The sequence below is a fragment of the Myxocyprinus asiaticus genome, chromosome 32 (genome assembly GCF_019703515.2).
Source record: "Myxocyprinus asiaticus isolate MX2 ecotype Aquarium Trade chromosome 32, UBuf_Myxa_2, whole genome shotgun sequence".
Classification (NCBI taxonomy): domain Eukaryota; kingdom Metazoa; phylum Chordata; class Actinopteri; order Cypriniformes; family Catostomidae; genus Myxocyprinus; species Myxocyprinus asiaticus.
Genome location: NC_059375.1, coordinates 7,148,594 through 7,167,623, shown reverse-complemented (window position 1 = coordinate 7,167,623; position 19,030 = coordinate 7,148,594). Strand labels below are relative to the sequence as shown.

At 39.4% G+C, this 19,030-nt stretch overlaps 1 long non-coding RNA gene across 1 annotated transcript; it reads right to left on the bottom strand.

The window, feature by feature from the left end:
* Positions 1-496: 496 nt before the first annotated feature.
* Positions 497-18,744, bottom strand: LOC127422930 (uncharacterized). The gene is made up of 3 exons (XR_007894240.1): positions 18,560-18,744; positions 8,410-8,469; positions 497-1,036 (listed from the first exon to the last, which is right to left on the bottom strand). It is a non-coding gene; the product is annotated as an uncharacterized LOC127422930 (long non-coding RNA).
* Between the last annotated feature and the right edge of the window lie 286 nt (positions 18,745-19,030).

Below are 19,030 nucleotides of genomic sequence, written 5' to 3'. Positions count from 1 at the left end.
ACTCACCAGGGTGTGATCTGAGACTAACATGTTTTCAATTGAGCAATCAACAACAGATGAAATGAGGGACTTATATATATAAAAAAATCTATTCTAGAATAAATCTTATGGACTGATGAAAAAAATGTATAGTCCCTACCGGATGGGTTCAAAAGTCTCCAAATATCTGTAAGACCAAGATTTTTACACATCATGTGAAGCGTCAGTGTTGCTCTAGGGGGCTTGCACACTTTTGCTTCACTATGATAAAGGACTGAGTCCATCAAAAGATTAAAGTCTCCTCCCAATATTATATCATGAAGGGGTGCAAGCGCCTTGCAACATCCTTTCGAGATCTATAAAAATAGCCCTGATCATCAGCGTTAGGTGCGTAAATATTAGCCAAAATAAGATTTTGCCCCTGAATTTCTGCTAAAACAATAATGACTTTTCCTAATTTATCTTTAATCTGCTTGAGACTTTTGAATTGTAGATTCTTGCTTATCAGTGTAATGATTCCTGCAGGGAAAGATGCATTGCTTGAAGAAACACTATATCATATTTCTATCGTTTAAGAAGAAAAATATCTTTCCTTCTTTTTTATGGGGTGCCCCAACCCTTTCACATTCCATGTGGAGAGAGACAATCCACTCATACTAACATTTGACATTTTGACATATTAGAAAAAATAGATTGTGTGTAAAAAATAAAATGATAATCACATTCCACATTAGTGCAACAATCAAACCCGAACCTCCCCCAAACCAAACAAAAAGAAAAACGTGCACATTAACCCCGTGCATGACAGTGCCAACCGGCATCCATCCCTCTAAGCTCAAACAGTCCAGTTACACCTACAAGATCCCCAGCAACAACTTTGCTGTCGGATTGCTCAAGTCCGGTGTTTCTATAAAAATTTTGTAAGACACAATTACACAACAGAAGATAATCTATAAAACAAACTCCAGCCAACAGGCAGGATAAACACAAAAAACGTGTAGATTTATCCACATAACTGTCCCGAAGGTGTGTTCCTCCTCAAAACAAACTCCAGCCTCTAGTGGAACAAGCACACACACAAAAAAATATATATAAATAAAATAAAAAAAACAAAAAAAAACACAGGGACCCTGTGAGCTCACTCGATTTCCAGTTTATGGCCTGTTATGTCAAGCAGATTCGGAAAGAGCCCGTCCAGGAATTCCACCATACTCTGACCCTCTGCTCCCTCAGGAATTCCAACAATTCAGAAGTTATTCCGCCGGTTACGATTCCCCATATCCTCCAGCTTCTCCCAGACACACTTCAAATCCACCTTGGTCGCCACCTTAGCGGATTAGCAGATAATTCCCTTTCTGATGACTCCAGATAACTGATCCGTTTCTAGACATATGCCACTCTTGTAATGACCTCAGTAAATTTCGTCTCCGTGGCCGTGATCGCATATTGCAGCATGATCCTCCAAGTCAGCAATGACTTTGTTCAGCATTGCAGATACGTTAAGCAATTCTTGCCGAATTTCTTTTACCTCTCCAGCCCAATTGACTCCCTGGCTCGAGGCCTCCGGAGGGGCGTCAGTTTGAGCACGTAAGTGTCTTTTAATGTCTCCAGAGCCTGAGGATTTTGAATTCTTTGACATATTGTCTTCCTAGAACAGTTATGGATCAGGGTGTATGGATTCTCACCAGATTATGACACAAAAAGTATCAAAACTAGCAAAGTGCGCAGAGCTCGCCATTCACACTTCCGAACCTCGCATGGCGTCACGTGACTCTCACTAAATTTATTTTTTAATTAGTGCTTACACATACATAACTAGTTTGTTTTCTGCTTTAACAGTATTTAAGCTTTTTTTAAGCAATATTATATAAATTTTCAGATTTTTCCATTATTCCTTTTATCACCAATAATTCGCTTTTCTGTTATATTTCTCATAAAAATTATCTTGGTATTACACTTGTAAAGTTGTGTTTTTATACGTGGACTATCCCATGGTATTTTTTTAAATACTTTGAAAATACCATACAATATGAATATGGTAATCATTCAGTACAGTCAGTGGAGGTTCTAGCTTGTATGGTGCCCTGGGCTGAAACCCGCTTCAACACGCCCCCAAAGTTGTTGACGGGGGGGGGGTCTATGTGGGTGGTTCCTGTCATGGCCATCACAGTGGTTCCACCCATGGCTGCACCAAAGTTTCCTGTCATGGCTGCCCCAGAGGTTATTGTCATAGCCAAACCAAAGGCTTATGTTGCTGAAGCACTAAACCCCCTGTGACCGCAGAGCTCCTTGTTAAGACCCTGGGAACCCTGCTAAGTATTTGTGCATTGGATTGTGAAAGTAGACAAATGAATAAAATATGTACACATTCTTTGAATAAAAAGGTTGATTAGCTTGTACAATAATTTGCAATAAAAAAATCCATGACATTTGTAAGTAGGTACTGCATATTTTAATATTACTGATCATCAAAGCTTGCTTCAAAGCTTGTTTTATTTTATTTTTTTTACACATTTCATTCACATTGAAGCACTGCCTCAGAGTTTTTCATTTTTATTCTGCCAACGGGTGATATGTAATATCCAAAGCTTCATTCGGCTGAAAACCACAAGACTGTTTAAGTATCTGCTTCTGAAGAACCACAAATCACAATGCAGGTGACAAACCTGACAGATGACATACTCTTTATCTTTAACTGACACATTTGAAATGCACACTTGAAGTTTTAATGGAAGAGGTTCTAGATTTATGAACAGTTGCTCATTTTAAACAGATGCAGTCTGACACGGTACAATATCTTGGTATCACAAACACCATACATCCTTACTGTGAGTGTTCAACTTCAACTGCGCCTTGCCTTACCGATTGTCAAGATTTGCCAGTTGCAGTTGGGGGAGGAGTTGAAAAGAGAGTCGTCAAGTTTAAAGATGTTGCAAAGATGTTGATCTGATTTGAGTTTTTATAGACAAATTGGGTGTGTGGGCTTTGAGAGAGCAAACATCTATCCGTGTTGTACTGCATTCATGTTGTTTCTTCATTTCTTTCATTTTAATATCTTTATACAATAGTTAGTTCCAGTCCTCGAATTCGACTGGACAAGAGGCGTTCCAAGCACTGGGGCGTTCAACTGTTTGTATTACTCTGCTTGTGTTGGTGATGTTCCAAACTAAAGTGTAAGAGCAGTGCAGAGAGCTAGATGTGTGGATTTTCATTCATCCCTGTGACATTGAATGTTTAAGCAAAAGGGTGCTATGAGCGAGTTTAGTTGTTGTTCAGAGAGTCTGCATTGTCAGTCAGCGAGCAGGTATCATTGAAGTTATCTGCGTTGTCTCTCACTCCATGGTTGCTCAGATTATTACCACACTACAGCTGGAAAACAGAGTTAAAGTTCTAACTTCAGAATTACTACCAATCAGCGCTGAGATTCGCAAGGGTGCCTACCTGATACCTTGTTGTGTGCAGTGTAAGGCTTTACTGGTTGTTTAGGTCAGTGTTACTATCAGAAATAATTAACAATTATTTCTTCAGTTATTAATTAATATTTAAATTCATTAATTGAATCTAACTCATTAAAACCTCATATGGGGCTCCAGTAAATGTAGTGCGCTATGTTTAGGAGCAAGTTTGGTTATTAGCAATAATTAATAATTATCAAAGATAATTATTAATTATTAAAATGAGAATCAATGTTAGTTTTTTTTTTAATCCTTTAAATCAACAATTATCAAAGATAATCGTTAATTGTTAACATCGATGAAACATTAATTAAAATTAACATTGATCATTCAAATTCAACAATCATCAAAGATAATTATCAATTATCAAAAATCAACAGAATATTAATAAGGATTAACATTGACGGGGCACCACCCTGGAATCCCAGGGACTAATAACCAGATAGTATAACAGTCTCAATATTAGATTGTTTTCTTAGGAAAATCGACGTCTGAAGAATATCGATTTTCGGGAAAAAACAATGAATGAAGGCTTGAATCCGAGCACTGACATCCCATCAGCATGACACAGGCGTATGCAAAACAAACCAAAACACTTCTCTTTTTAATATAAACAAAGTTTATTTATGCAGTAATATCAATTAATAATTAATACAATGCAGTCAATAAACTTCCGACTTACAACTACAAACTAAACAGTGATATGATTAGATATGGAAATCAAAATAATCCTATAACACATGAGGGGGTGTGTGAGAGTGAGTGTGTGTGTGTGTGTGTAAGGAGGGACGCGCACAAAATGGCGGACGTGACTCTCGTGGAGAGTATGTCACGCGAGACTTCCGGCCAGGGAATATGGCCGCGAATGTGGGTGGAGAGAAACCAGTCAATGGCGTCTACCAGTTACCGCATGTATCCGCTTGTACGATAGCTTAGGGACAAAGCTGAGCTTTAGCACGAAGCTATCTACGAGCCAAAAATGTGTGCCAGAATGTTTGTGAGGGGTCGCGTGCGCGTGCATGTGGTTAGGGAGAGAGAGAGAGAGAATTAAGTGACGGCCCCAAAGCCAATTTCGCGATCATGGGAGAGAAAGCAGCTGTTAGTTTATCACTCAGAGATGCGGTGGACGGCTCGTAAACAGTCCCGCATTCTTTGATTCTTTAATGGATAAACTCAGTTTGCCAGTCTCACCCGCGATGGCGAAAATGCTCAACAGTCCAGTTTGGTTGGACCACAATACAGCAAATCAAATTCGTAATAATTAATACCCTGAGTATTAATAATGAGCGGACATGGCGGTCCGTAAACCGTACAAGCAAAAACCTTGAAACACAAGAATAACACACTATAATATTCTATCTCTGCCCAGACGTAAACCTCTAACTTGAATCGCATGAGGATGCAGAATGTGTGTTCATCCGTCCTTTAACTCAGACTCACTTCCTCGAGGCTCGGGTGATGACGGGAGGCCGTTTCCTCGCTCTGTCGGCGGTCGGTACGGCTGCTGATTCTCGGCAGGCTGGCGGAGAAATCAGAAACGTTGACTTGATTGAAGATGGAAGAGAAATCTTTAATCTCTTCACTTCTGCAGGCAAACGGATGAAGATGCGGATTGCTCGGCAGTCTCCTTCGGATCCGTTAGAGTGTTCGGTGGAACACAGAGTAATCTCAAGACGTCCAGCGAGATGGAGATTGTATGGCCACAGTTTCAAGTCAGACGTTACTTCCTTGTGCCATGAGGCTGAACCTGAGAGCAGCGATGAGCTGTGTCTACACACGGCGAACAAAGTTGCTGGAAGCAAATCCCAGAAACATTTCAGAGGTATTTCTACTCCTGATGATGTCATGGTTGAGGTGCGTTCTGTTGTGTGCCTCATCCAATAGGAATTGAGAGTTCGATCCTTTAGTGAGCAAGGCTTCATGGGATTTGTAGTCTGTTTTGGACTCCCTTTGTTTGATTTTGGTGCGATTTTTATCAGTAAGATTTACGACTTGGTATGTGGGGGCTGAGTTAGGTTTTACAACTGTGTTAGGCCTGCCTTTGTCTTCTATCTGAATACATGAGCCCCAACAGCAGTCAGCCCCTTCAAACCGTTCAGAGAAAAATTATTAAAATAATAAAAAGTTCTTCCCCCCATTAATTTAAAAATGTTTATGCATTTAATAAATAAATGCATCAAAACACAATAATTTACTTGGTAAATTATTGCAAAGTCAAAGAGACTCTGTGCTCACAATCGTCATTTCAGCAGCTTCATTTGATTGCAGCGAAAGAAAAACAAGTTATGCAAGAAACAAGTCAGACTGAAAATAGACCTAAGAGGACTGTGAGGTAATATTCACAGTCATATGAGTGTACAGTTGGTGGGGGTTGAAGGGGTTTAGTCAACGCATGCCACTGCTGATAGTGTTTCCAAGTGAAGTTTCCAAGTTTGAACTTGGGAGAATGTAAAATTTCAACATAGAAGAAAGTACAATTTCTGTAGTTAATGTGTAGCAAGAGCATTTTTCTATATGTAGCTGCCTTGTTTTTACTTGCCGTTTCAGCCATTAATTATTTTTTTTATATCAGTAACCATTTGATATATTTTTATTAATTTTTACATAGAGAACAAAGTGTCCTCCATGTTTTCTTTCTGACAACAAACACCTGAAAAACTACCCCACTTAGAAATAGCAGTCTGCCCTTGGTCTCTGGATGATAATAGTGCCGTACAGTACAGGTTAAGATAATCAAATCACAAAATAAGATGTGCGTCTTGGCCTAATATAGTCTACATACACTTACAATGTTTCTTATAACTTTTTTTTTTTTTTAAAAACAAGAAAAAAAATCATGCACATGGAGTCTGGAAACTTGAGCTCTTCTTCATCACTTTGTTGCGAAATTCACAACAGCAAGAAGTAAAAAATATTTAGCCTATAACTTACTAAGTATCAATCCTCTTTGTATTTGGTTCTTAATTATTAGTTTCAGTTAGTTTATTTAATTGTACTTTTACGGGGAGTCACGTGACGCCATGTGAGGTTTGCGCACTTTGCTAGTTTTAACACTATTAATGACATAAACCAGTGAGATTCGATGCACTCTGTTCCATAACTGTTCCAGGAGGACAATATGTCAAAGAATTCAAAATCCTCAGACTATGGAGACATTAAAAGACACTTATGTGCTCAAGCTGATATCCCCTGAGAAAGCCCTGAGCCAGGGAGCCGATCTGGTTGGAGAAATGAGATAAATTCGACGAGAAATGTTGAACATGTCGGCAATGCTGACGAAGGTCGTTGCTGACTTGGAGGATCTTGCTGTAATACGTCGATCGATCCCTGCCATGGAGATGAAATTCACTGAGGTGGTTACAAGAGTGGGGGATGTTGAGAAACGAATTGATTATCTGAAGTCATCGGAGAGGGAATTAGCTGCTAATCCGCTAGCGACCAAGGTGGATTTGGAGCGTGTCTGGGAGAAGTTGGAGGACTTGGAGAACCTTTTTTTTTTTTTTTTTTTGTGCTGGTTCCACCTAGCGGTCTCACAAAATTTGTACTGCGCCTTTCACAACATACATCGTTTCAAACTGGCTTTACAGAAAACCATGCATTAACAGAAAATGAAACTGTAATATCTAATAATAATCTTAGAGCAGTGTTTCTCAACCACTGTGCTGCTAGTGTGCCGTGGAAAATTATCAAATTCCACAAAATAAATAAATGCATGAAGAAAAAAAAATTATAATTTCAGGGATCCAAAAATCGGTCCAAAAAATTGAAACCATAATCGGTCACTTTTGTGATTTTGAAGAGCAATGATTAATGTGCAAAAGTGACTGATATTTATTCGCGTTAAGGGTCTTTCACATGACTCGCGTCAGTGCTGCAGAATACATTAAAGTCTATGAAGTGACGCAACTTTACACCAAAGTGTTTTTCACACACACGTTTTTGCTTCACCAATAATATCTTTGAAAGTACTAAGCAACAAGAAATATTTAAAAACTGTCCAAATTTGTGAAGAGACATTGAATGTCTCATAATTTCTTTTAATTAAATATTACCTTATCGTTTACGAATATCAGAGACCCCAGTTATTGAACTAATTTAAATTCACCAAGAAAACACTTAGACCTAAACGAGTCCTTTTTTTACTTTCTGCTATCAAAGCAACTGCAAGCTTTTTTTCTTTCTTCCAAATACATGTTTTCAATGTATATTGTGCACACATCCCGCTTTTTTACATGGTAAAATCGCCCCTCCGTGACGCTTTCTGCAACTCTTGTCATGTGGAGGGCAATGCGGCACTTGACGCTGGCGTTGAACGGAGCGTTGACGCCTCGACTCAACTCGTGAAATGCGCTTTACAATGACGAAAGAACATTATTGAAACTCAAAATTATTATTTGTCTATTATTGTGGACTTTTCTGATAAAAGCCATGCTCAGCAGTTTAAATAGGCTACTGTAGGAAAATGATACCGTAGATCTGCTTTGTGTTTATAATTGTTATACGGATGTCAGTAGATTTGTAGCCATGCAAGTTTTAATAAAGGAGAAGGAAAGGACGTTATTGAAACTCACTATTATTAGACTATTATTGTTGTCTTTTTGGATGAAAAATAATGCTCAGACTGAAGGAAGACTTTAGATCTGATTTGTTCTTTTAACGCTTAAACACTATAAAGTCTCTTGTTAGATTTCGGTCATGAACAACTCAAAATGAGTCACTGACTTACTCAATCAATCACATAAGATGCTCATTTGTCGCCACCTAGTGACATTTCCAGAAGGGGTCACTGAACTAATCAGTTAATAAAATTGAACACATTTGTGTTGGTGAGCAGGCCTCACCAAAATACTCTTTATTTTGCAGCTAATTCTGCACAATTGTAAACTTGAATAAACTAGAAGGAATAGGTGCTTTTAGCTTATTCTTTAAAGAAAATATCCCCAGAAAAATGTTTGTGGACCAGTGATTGTCTTACCTTTTTCGCCCTTCTTGAGTTTGCATCCCTGTAATTTGTTGTGGCATTGCAAGAACAAATCTATAAATTAGAAAAGAAGCAAATTTGTTGTTTTTTCACTACCCATTTAGCGCTCTTGCCACCTGTGACCTCACACAGCTTAGCCTACCTATGTGACTTGTTTTTTTGTTTTGTTTTTGTTATTAACATTTTTTATTGATTCCAAGACAGACAAAAATAAATTTAACTACAAAATTATGCATTAGGAATCAACTTATAACCCTTTATAACCCCCCCCCCCAACATATAGGGGAAAAAAATGAATTAAAAAAAAAAAAAAATTGGCTCCCTCCACTGCCCCACACTAGGACCTCTCCAAATGAGACAAATAACTGCCCCATTTTCTACCATAACTCGACAGGTTCCCCAGCCATCTGGAAGTCATCTCCTCGAAAGCTGCCACTTTACCCAACTCGGTGCACCACTCACGAAATGAGGGTGCATCAGTTGACTTCCAACCCCTAAGGATTAGCTGTCTGCTAATCATCACGCTGGTTAGGACCCAGCTTTTCATATATTTATCTCCTATATTGAGGACCCCTCCATCACCCAAAATACAAAGTCTGGGGCAAAATGAAAACTGAGTGTCCAGTACGTTACACACAAAACGCTGTATCCTCAACCAAAATTCCTGAATCTTAATACAACCCCAAAAAACATGGGTTGTGTCCCTGTTTTCTGACTGGCATCACCAGCAGGTGGGTGAGTCTTAAAGACCAAGCCTATACAATCTAGGGGGGGGTCCAGTAGAACCAATGCAAAATCTTAAATTGCATCAGACGGATCCCTGCATCTCTAGATGCAGACCTGATGCTTTTCAGGAACCTAGCCCACTCTCCCTCCTCCAATACCAAGTTTAAATCTTTCTCCCATAATCTCATGAGAGAAGACGAAGCTCCATCCCCCAGACTCTGAATTAACAGTTAGTAATACACAGAAGCTTCATGACCTTTCCCATAAGCAGTAATCACCATTTCCAAAGTATCTGCCGCTTTAGGGGGGTGTACACCACTCCCAAAAACAGTACAGAGCAGGTGGCGCAGCTGTAAAAACCTAAAGAACTGGGATCTAGGAATCTTAAAATGTTGAACCAAATTATCAAAATATCTCAGTACTCCACTCTCATATAGGTCACAGTGTGTAGAAACCCCGCTCCCAATCCACTCTGACCAACAGAAAGGGGACTTAATAATATGTAATTCAGGGTTCAGCCATATGCCTGAGGCAACATTTAAATAAATGTCCGAATTAAACACTCTAGACACTTTAGTCAAAACCACGTGCAAATGCGAAATAACGGGGTGTGACTTAACTTCTCCGGTTACTTTGATCGAAAGGCTTTGCAATGGTGAAATAGGGGCAAGAACTTCTTGTTCAATAAGAAACCAGGGAGGGGCTCTTTCAGGTGGAAGCAACCAATGACCCAAATGTCTGAGACCAAATGCATAATAATAAAACAAAATCTTGGGTAGGCCTAACCCACCTTTGTCAATCGTCCTATGTAACTTATTGAAATTTAACCTAGCACGCTTACCATTCCAAATGAAGGACTTCCCTATGCTATCAAATTGCTTGAAATAAGAGAGGGGGACATCTATAGGGAGAGACTGTAACAGATAGTTGAATTTTGGAATACAATTCATTTTAATTACATTAACCTTTCCAATCATCGATAAGTGTAATGAAGCCCACCTGTCCACATCATTCGAAAACCTTTTTATTAAGGGATCAAAATTAACTCTGACTAAATCAGACAAATTTGCTGGGAATAAAATTCCCAAATACTTAATGCCCTGTTTGGGCCGCTGGAAGGCCGTTACTGGACAGTACGCTGTCAAAGCCAAAGCTTCGGATTTAGACTAATTGACTTTGTATCCAGAGAACTTGGAAAAGGAATTAATAATTCTGTGGAGGCAAGGCATAGATCTAGTGGGGTCGGAGACGAATATTAAAATATCATATGCGTAAAGCAGAAGCTTATGCGCCACACCTCCCGCAATCACCCCTGGAAAATCATCCTCCTTTCTTATTGCGGCTGCTAATGGTTCCAGGGCAAGACAGAACAATAATGGGGAAAGAGGGCAACCCTGACGAGTGCCCCTATTCAGAGTAAAATATTCTGAAATTAATCCATTTGTTTGTACCGCTACTGGGTGTTTATAAAGTAACTTAATCCAACCAATAAATGTACTGTACTCCTGAACCCATACATTTCCAAAATCTTAAAAAGATAATCCCATTCTACCATATCAAACGCCTTTTCGGTGTCAAGTGAGATGGCAGCGACCGGAGACTGATCATTCGCTACTGACCACATAATATTGATGAGACGCCTGATGTTATCAGAAGAGCTGCAGCCCCGAATAAACCCTACCTGATCTATATATATATAAGAGATGTCATAACCTTACTTAATCTGTTAGCCAAAATTCTGGACAACATTTTTACATCTAGCTGGATATGGGAGATTGGACGGTAACTTTTACACTTGGATCTTTGTCCTTTTTAAGAATCAGACTGATCCGGGCTTGTGTCATGGTTGGAGGAAGCTTTCTATTCTTTAATGATTCAGTATAAACTTCTAACAAAAGTGGAGCCAGTTCTGTAGCATAGCATCTAAAAAATTCTGCGGCAAAACCATCTTAAAATTAATCAAGGTAATTACCAACTTAATTACCTTGTCAAGCTCCTCCAAGGTTATCTCAGAATCAAGAGCGTTTTTTTTGCTCAGTCTTCAGTTTAGGAAGATCTAATGGTTCCACAAAATTTCTAATATCTTCATCAGTAGACGAAGACATGGAACTATAAAGATCAAGATAGAACTCTTTAAAGGCATTATTAATATCAATGGCTGAGGTAAACATTTCACCACCAGCAGATTTCACTGAGGGAATGTTAGAAAAAGACTCTCTCTGCTTTATATATCTAGCCAAAAGCTTCCCTGCTTTGTCCCCCGACTCAAAATATGACTGTCTTGCCCTGAATAACCAAAACTCCACTTTCTGCGACAAAATAGTATAATATCTATATTTCAATCGGGTCAATTCTCTGAGGCCATCAGATGACATACGGCTCTTCAGCTCTGCCTCTGCACTTTTAATATTTCCTTCCAACTCCACGAGTTCTCGTGCTTTGGATTTTTGATGAATGAGGCATACTGTATGATCCAACCCCTAAGAACCGCCTTAAGTGCCTCCCAAGCCACACCCACAGAGGATACCGAGGACCAGTTGGTCTCCATATAAACACTGATTTCAGTCTTTAACATTTGTTGGAAATTAGGATTTTGCAAAAGGGATACATTAAGGCGCTAACTATAGGATTTCTTTTTTCTCTATATGTGGCAACACCTCTTAAACTCACCAGGGTGTGATACGAGACTAAAAAACCAATTGAGCAATCAACAACAGATGAAATGAGGGATTTGGATATATATTAAAAAAATCTATTCTAGAATAAATCTTATGGACTGATGAAAAAAATGTATTGTCTCTACCAGATGGGTTCAAAAGTCTCCAAATATCTGTAAGACCAAGATTTTTACACATCATGTGAAGCGTCAGTGTTGCTCTAGGGGGCTTGCACACTTTTGCTTCACTATGATCAAGGACTAAGTCCATCAAAAGATTAAAGTCTCCTCCTAAAATTATATCATCCCTTCAAGATCTATGAAAAAGCCCTGATCATCAGCATTAGGTGCATAAATATTAGCCAAAATCAGACTTACCCTGAATTTCTGCTAAAACAATAATGACTCTTCCTAATTTATCATTAAACTGTTTGAGAATTTTGAATTGTAAATGTTTATTTACCAATATAATGACCCCCTTGCTCTTAATTGAGCCAACACTAAAGAAAATTTGTCCACCCCATATCTTCCCAAGTTTTTCAGGTTCCTGCGGGGAAAAATGCGTTTCTTGAAGAAACACTATATCATATTTCATACGTTTAAGAAAAGAAATAACCTTCCTTCTTTTTATAGGGTGCCCCAACACATTCACATTCCATGTGGAGAGAGACAATCCACTCAAATTAACATTTGACATTTTGATATAATAGGAAAAAAATTGTGTGCCAAAAACAAAATTATGAAGACCACATTTCAACATTAATGCAACAATAAAACCCCAAACATCCCCCCGAAAACAAAACAAACAGAAAAAAAGTAAAACGTGCGCATTAACCCCACGCACGACAGCGCCAACCGCTGTCAATCCCTTTAAACTCAAGAAGTCCATGTACGCCTACGAGAGCCCCTGCGACAACTTTGCCATCGGATTGCTCAATTTTCCCTCACAAATTTGTAAAGCAAAATTACATAACACCAAATATTTTGTAAAACAAACCCCAACCAATAGGCAGAATAAACACACAGAACGTGTAGACTCATTCACAGAACTGTCTCGAAGGTGTGTTCCTTCACAAAACAAATTCCAGCCAATATAAAGTCGTTCAGTTTCCTCGGTCAGACAAACGAATCTTCAGTGAGCCAGCTGATGAGTGCAGCAGATGACATAATCATTCCAATGTCCCATGAAAATACTCCACAAATCATACTCCAGCCAACAGGAGGCATAAGCACAAGGAACTGACAGATTCATCCATAACTGTCCCGAAGTAATGTTATTTAACAAAACAAGCTCCAACCGCTAGGTGGAACCAGCACAAAAGGAAACGAAACACGCATCCAGGTTCCTCGGATAGTCAAGAGTCAATTCACTCAGAGGCCGCATAAAAGTATATCCCATGATTTACACAGTCCGCCAACTTTATGAAAGACATCCTTTGTGTGGGCATGTAGATATTTTGCGGTCATCCGTTCATTGTAAAAGTGATCTTCCGTCAATACAAAAGTCTCTTTAAGGAAAAGTGTTAATCCACAAAACAAAACAAACTCCAACCACTCGGCGGAGCCAACGCAAAAGGAAACAAAAATGGCACCCAGCTTCCTCCGAAAGCCAGAGTATGTACAGTGAGTCAATCCACTCTCAAGAAAAACACCCAATGGTTACTCACCCATTGTTTCAATAAAAGACATTGCCTGATTGGGACATGTAAATACTTTGCTGCCGTCCTTGGTGTTTGGCTGGAAACATCAGCGCAAAAGTGATTTTCCGCTGATGTAAGAGTTTCTTGCATTCCCTAAACCGATCGCCTTTCTCTCGTCGAGTTCGCAAAGTCCAGGAACAAGAAAATATTGTAATTCTTCCAAGAAAGCTTTCCTTTGCTCCTCGCCTGGCACAACATGATATCTTTATCGGATGATCAAAAAAATTTGGCCAGAATCAATCGGGGTCTTCCTTCCTCAGCAGATCTGTGAGCTGGGTCCCTGTGAGCTCGCTCGATTTCCAGCTTGTGGCCTGTAATGTCGAGCAGACTTGGGAAATGCTCCTCTAGGAATTTCACCATATCTCTGCCCTCCTCATGCTCAGGAATTCCAACAATTCAAATGTTATTCCTGCAGCTTCTATTCTCAAGATCTTCAAGCTTTTCAAGAACACGTTCCAAATCAACTTTAGTCGCGAGCCAATTAGCGGCTAATTCCCTCTCTGATGACTCCAAAAAAAATTGATTCGTTTTTCAACGTCACACTTGTGACTAACTCATAGAATTTTTTTTCAATCGCCATAATCGATCAACGTATTACAACGAGATCCTCCAAGTCCGCAAGTACCTTCGTCAACATCACCAACATGTTGGACAGTTGATGCTGGATTCCTTCTCCCGCCGCACCATCCAAATGGAGTACCCGGTCCACAGACCTGTCTGGGCTTTCATCTTGAACCCGTGTCTTTTAATGTCTCCACAGCCCGAGGATTTTGACTTCTTTGCCATGTTTACCTCAAACAGTAAATGTGTAACTGGGTGTATCGAATTTCACTGGATTATATCATGAAAATAATTAAAAAAATTAGCAAAGTGCACAGAGCTGTCTCTCACACGTCTGCCCTTCGCATGGCATCGCCTTACTCGACTTGTTTTTTTTTTATTTTTTTTTATAGCTGAATTTCAAACATTACAAGTAAACACGCTACTAAGATGGACAGAAAACATGGACAAGTTCTTGAAAAGGAAAAATATTGACGATGGTTAGCCTATGTAGGATAGTGGTGTGCCATAGAATGTTTTAGTCGTAAAAAGTGTGCCATGGCAGAAAAAAGGTTGGGGAACACTGTGTTAGAGTCATCATTATGTAGTTTGATAAAATACGATTGTGAACTCTGTTTAAAAATAAGTTATTAAATAATAATTGTATTTAGAAACCCAGTGAGCAAGCCAAAGGCGACTGTGGCAAGGAACACAAAACTCCATAAGATGTTGGTTAATGGAGAAAAATAACCTTGGGAGAAACCAGGCTCACAGGTTTTGAAGAAATATATATTTTGGTATCAACAGCATAACAGTGGAAATTTATTTCATGATTCCTGATAATATCTCCCAGGGGAAGCGTATACAAGGAGAAAAGCTGAGGCCCTAAAACTGATCACTGTGTTCCATCACTGATCCATACTTTTGTTTGGTTTGACAATTCCTCATTTACATAGACAAAGTGGTAGCGGTTTGCTAAATAGGACCTAAACCATGCTAATGCAAGTCCACACATAATTCTCTAGCCTATTCAAGAGAATGTCATGATCTATAGTGTCGAAGGCAGCACTAAGATCTAAAAGCAATAGAAGTGAAGTGCAGCCGCAATCAGATGATAAGAGCAAGTCATTTGTAACTCTAAGTGCAGTCTCTGTACTGTGATGAGGCCTAAATCCTGACTGAAATTGTTCATATATACTATTTCTCTGTAGAAATGAACATATTTGGGAGGATACTACCTTTTCTAGTATTTTTGACATAAACGGGAGATTTGAAATCGGTCTATAATTAGCCAGTTCTCCAGGATCAAGTTGTGGCTTCTTAATAAGCTGTTTGATAACTGCCATTTTAAAGTTTCTTGGGACATGTTCTAAGGATAGTGAGGAGTTAATAATATTAAGATGATGTTCTGAGATTACAGGGAAAATTGGATCTAACATACATGTTGTGGCTTTTGATGCTTCGATAAGTTTTGTTAGCTCTTCATGACCTATGACAGCGAAGGATTGAAGTTGGACGTGAGGAAAATTATGAGACACTGTTTTCTGAGGTACTGTGACAGACGATTGCATAATTCCAATTTTATTTCTGATTATTTCAATTTTATCAGTAAAGAAATTCATGAAGTCATTACTATTGTGCTGCGACAAAATATCTGGTTCAGTTGAGGCTTTATTCCTAACCAATTCAGCCACAGTACCGAATAAACACCTAGGATTGTTGTTGTGTAAAAACACCAGACTTGAGAAATCCGACAGCAAAGTTGTTGCGGGGGCTCTCGTAGGCGTTCATGGACTGTTTGAGTTTAGAGGAATGGATGCCAGTTGGCGCTGTTAATGCGCACATTTTTCTTTTTTCTGTTTGTTTGGTGCTGGGGGAAGTTTGGGGTTTGATTGTTGCACTAATGTTGGAATGTGGTCTTTATAATTTTGTTTTTGACACACAATCTATTTTTTCTCATATGTCAAAATGTCAAGAGTTAATATGAGCAGATTGTCTCTCTACACGTGGAATGTGAATGGGTTGCGGCACCCCATAAAAAGAATGAAGGTTATTTCTCTTCTTAAGCATAAGAAATATGATGTAGTGTTTCTTCAAGAAACGCATCTTTCCCCACAGGAAGCTCAGTGATTCATGGAAGGAGACAGGCCCCGATCAATTCTGGCCAAATTTCTGAGATCATCCGATAAAGATCTCGTGTTACACGAGGCGAGGAGCAAAGGAAAGCTTTCTTGGAAAAAAGACAACTTTTTCTTGTTCCCAGACTTTGCGAATTTGACGAGAGAAACATGATTGATTCAAGGAATGCAAGAAACTCTTACATCAACCGCCTAGTGGCTGGTGTTTGTTTTGTGGAATAACACTCCTTCAAGAATCTCTTTCATCAACGGAAGATCGCTTTTGCACTGATGTACCCAGCCAAATTGAGAATAGATACCAAGGATGGCCGCAAAATATTTACATGCCCACAGCAAGCAATGTCTTTCATAGAGACAATGGGGTGCGTAAGCCATTTGGTGATTTTCATGTTGCCCCCAAGTGAGCTTGTCTCACTGAATATACACTTGACTGTCTGAGGAAGCTGGGCGCCTTTTTATTTATTTTTGTTTTGGTTCTGCCTAGCGGCTGGAGTTTGTTTTGTGGAATAACACTCCTTCAAGAAACTTTAGCACTGACGGAATGCAAGAAACTCTTGCATCAACAGAGGGTCACTTTTGCACTGATGTTCCCGGCCAAATAGGGAATAGATCCTAAGGATGGCCGCAAAATATTTACATGCACACAAGCAATGTCTTTCATAAAATCAATGGACTGATGAAGTCATGGTGTGTTTCTCATGTTGCCCCCAAGTGAGCTTAACTCACTTGACCATCCAAGGAAGCTGGGCGCATTTTTGTTTCTTTTTGTGTTGGTTCCGCCTAGCGGCTGGAGTTTGTTTTGTGGAATAACACTCCTTCGGGACAGTTGTGGATGAATCTGCACGTGCCTTGTGTTTATACCTCCTATTGGCTGGAGTTTGTTTTGTGGAGTATTTTTTGCAGGACATTGGAAGGATTAGGTTATCTGCTGCACTCATGAACAGCCGGCTCACTGAACATTCATTTGACTGGCCGAGGAAACTGAACGTTAATTTATTTATTTTTTCAGTTTTCTGAATGAATGTACGTGTTCATTGTGTTTATTATGCGTATTGGCTGGTTTGTTTTATAAATTATTTTCTGTAATGTAATTCAGTCTAGAAATCTTTTGATGGAGTTCTTGATCATAGTGAAGCAAAAGAGTGTAAGCCCCCTAGAGCAACATTGAGGCTTCACAGGATGTGTAAAAATCTTGGTCTTACAGATATCCATCTGGAGACTATACATTTTTTTCATCAGTCCATAAGATTTACTCTAGAGAAGAAAAAAAAAATAATAATGTAGAGCCGAGGAGGGCTGGAATGAGACACACCCGGTCCCCAATCAGCCTGATGGGGCGCGTGAGGGATAAAGGCTGCCGGGGACGACAGTTCGAGAGAGAGAGAGAATTCCAGGCAGCGCGTTGCAGGTAATGTGTGGTTTTGGTTGTGTGTTTTGTTTAAATTGTTTATTTAATTATTATTTATATTATATTTATATTATCCTTTCCACTGAACCCCCTTACACTGGTGCCGAAACCCAGAAAGGAGGAGGTGAGAATGGAAAGTTTACGCCAACCATGACACAAGCCCAGATCATTCTGATTCTTTTTTTTTCACCCAATTTGGAATGCCCAATTCCCAGTGCGTTTTTTTTTTTTTTTTTTTTTTAAGTCCTTGTGGTCGTGTAGTGATTCGCCTCAATCCGGGTGAATCCCAGTTGCCTCCGCGTCTGAGACTATCAACCCGTGCATCTTATCACGTGGCTTGTTAAGCACGCGCGTAATGCCACGGAGACATAGCATGTGTGGAGGCTTCACACCATCCACCGCGGTGTCAGCGCTCAACTCACCACGCGCCCCACCGAGAACAAACCACATTATAACGACCACGAGGAGGTTACCCCATGTGACTCTACCCTCCCTAGCAACTGGGCCAACCTGGCTGGAGTCACTCAGCACGCCCTGGGATTAGAACTAGCGTGCTAGCGAACTCCAGGGGTGGTAGCCAGTGTCTTTTACCACTGAGCTACCCAGGCCCCCTGATCATTCTGATTCTTAAAAAGGACAAAGGTCCAAGTGAGTGTAAGAGTTACCATCCAATTTCCCTGATCCAGCTAGACATTAAAATATTGTCACAGATTCAAAAATAATAAGCGTGAATAAAAAATAAAAAAAGCGCAGATAAAAAAAAATAAGCACAAAAATAAATAAAAAGCACATATCAAAATAAGCGCAGATCAAAAAATAACAAGCATGAATCAAAAATATATACACATTTAAAATATTCTGAAAAAATCAAGTCATCAGAATTGCAAACAAAATCATGTTTTCCTTGGTTATATTACTCTTTTTTTTGTGCTCTCTGACAATTTTGCTCATATTTTCATTTGTTTTGTATGCTTACGCTGTATTTTTCTTTGCTTTTGTTTCCAATTTCTGCGCTTGGTTTTCCAAAACTTGCGAGTAGAGTTTCATGTAAATCAGGGGGCATTTTGCGTCCCCATTGGTCCACTAGTTCTTGATGGACAGCTCATCCTCTAGCCAATTATTCGAAGATGGGAGGTGACGTCACACCAATGTGACTCCGACAGCTGCTGCTCAATCGCAGAATGGTAGATGAAGATGGATAACTGTCAATTGGCAAATCCTGAACAATCACAGGTAATTGAATATAACTATATTAATTATGGTTGATAGATACGCTGCTTGTGTCTGTTTTGAGTATTTTCTGCCAGCTCTAGGAAACAATGTGTTGTCCGAGTAGGCCAGTATCATAGTCCCTTAACACATATTTAGTTAGCAGAGTCTTTAGTTTAGGCATTATTTAAGACTTCCTTGTCTGTAGGTTATTGGCTGCATATCTAAAAAAGCAAAA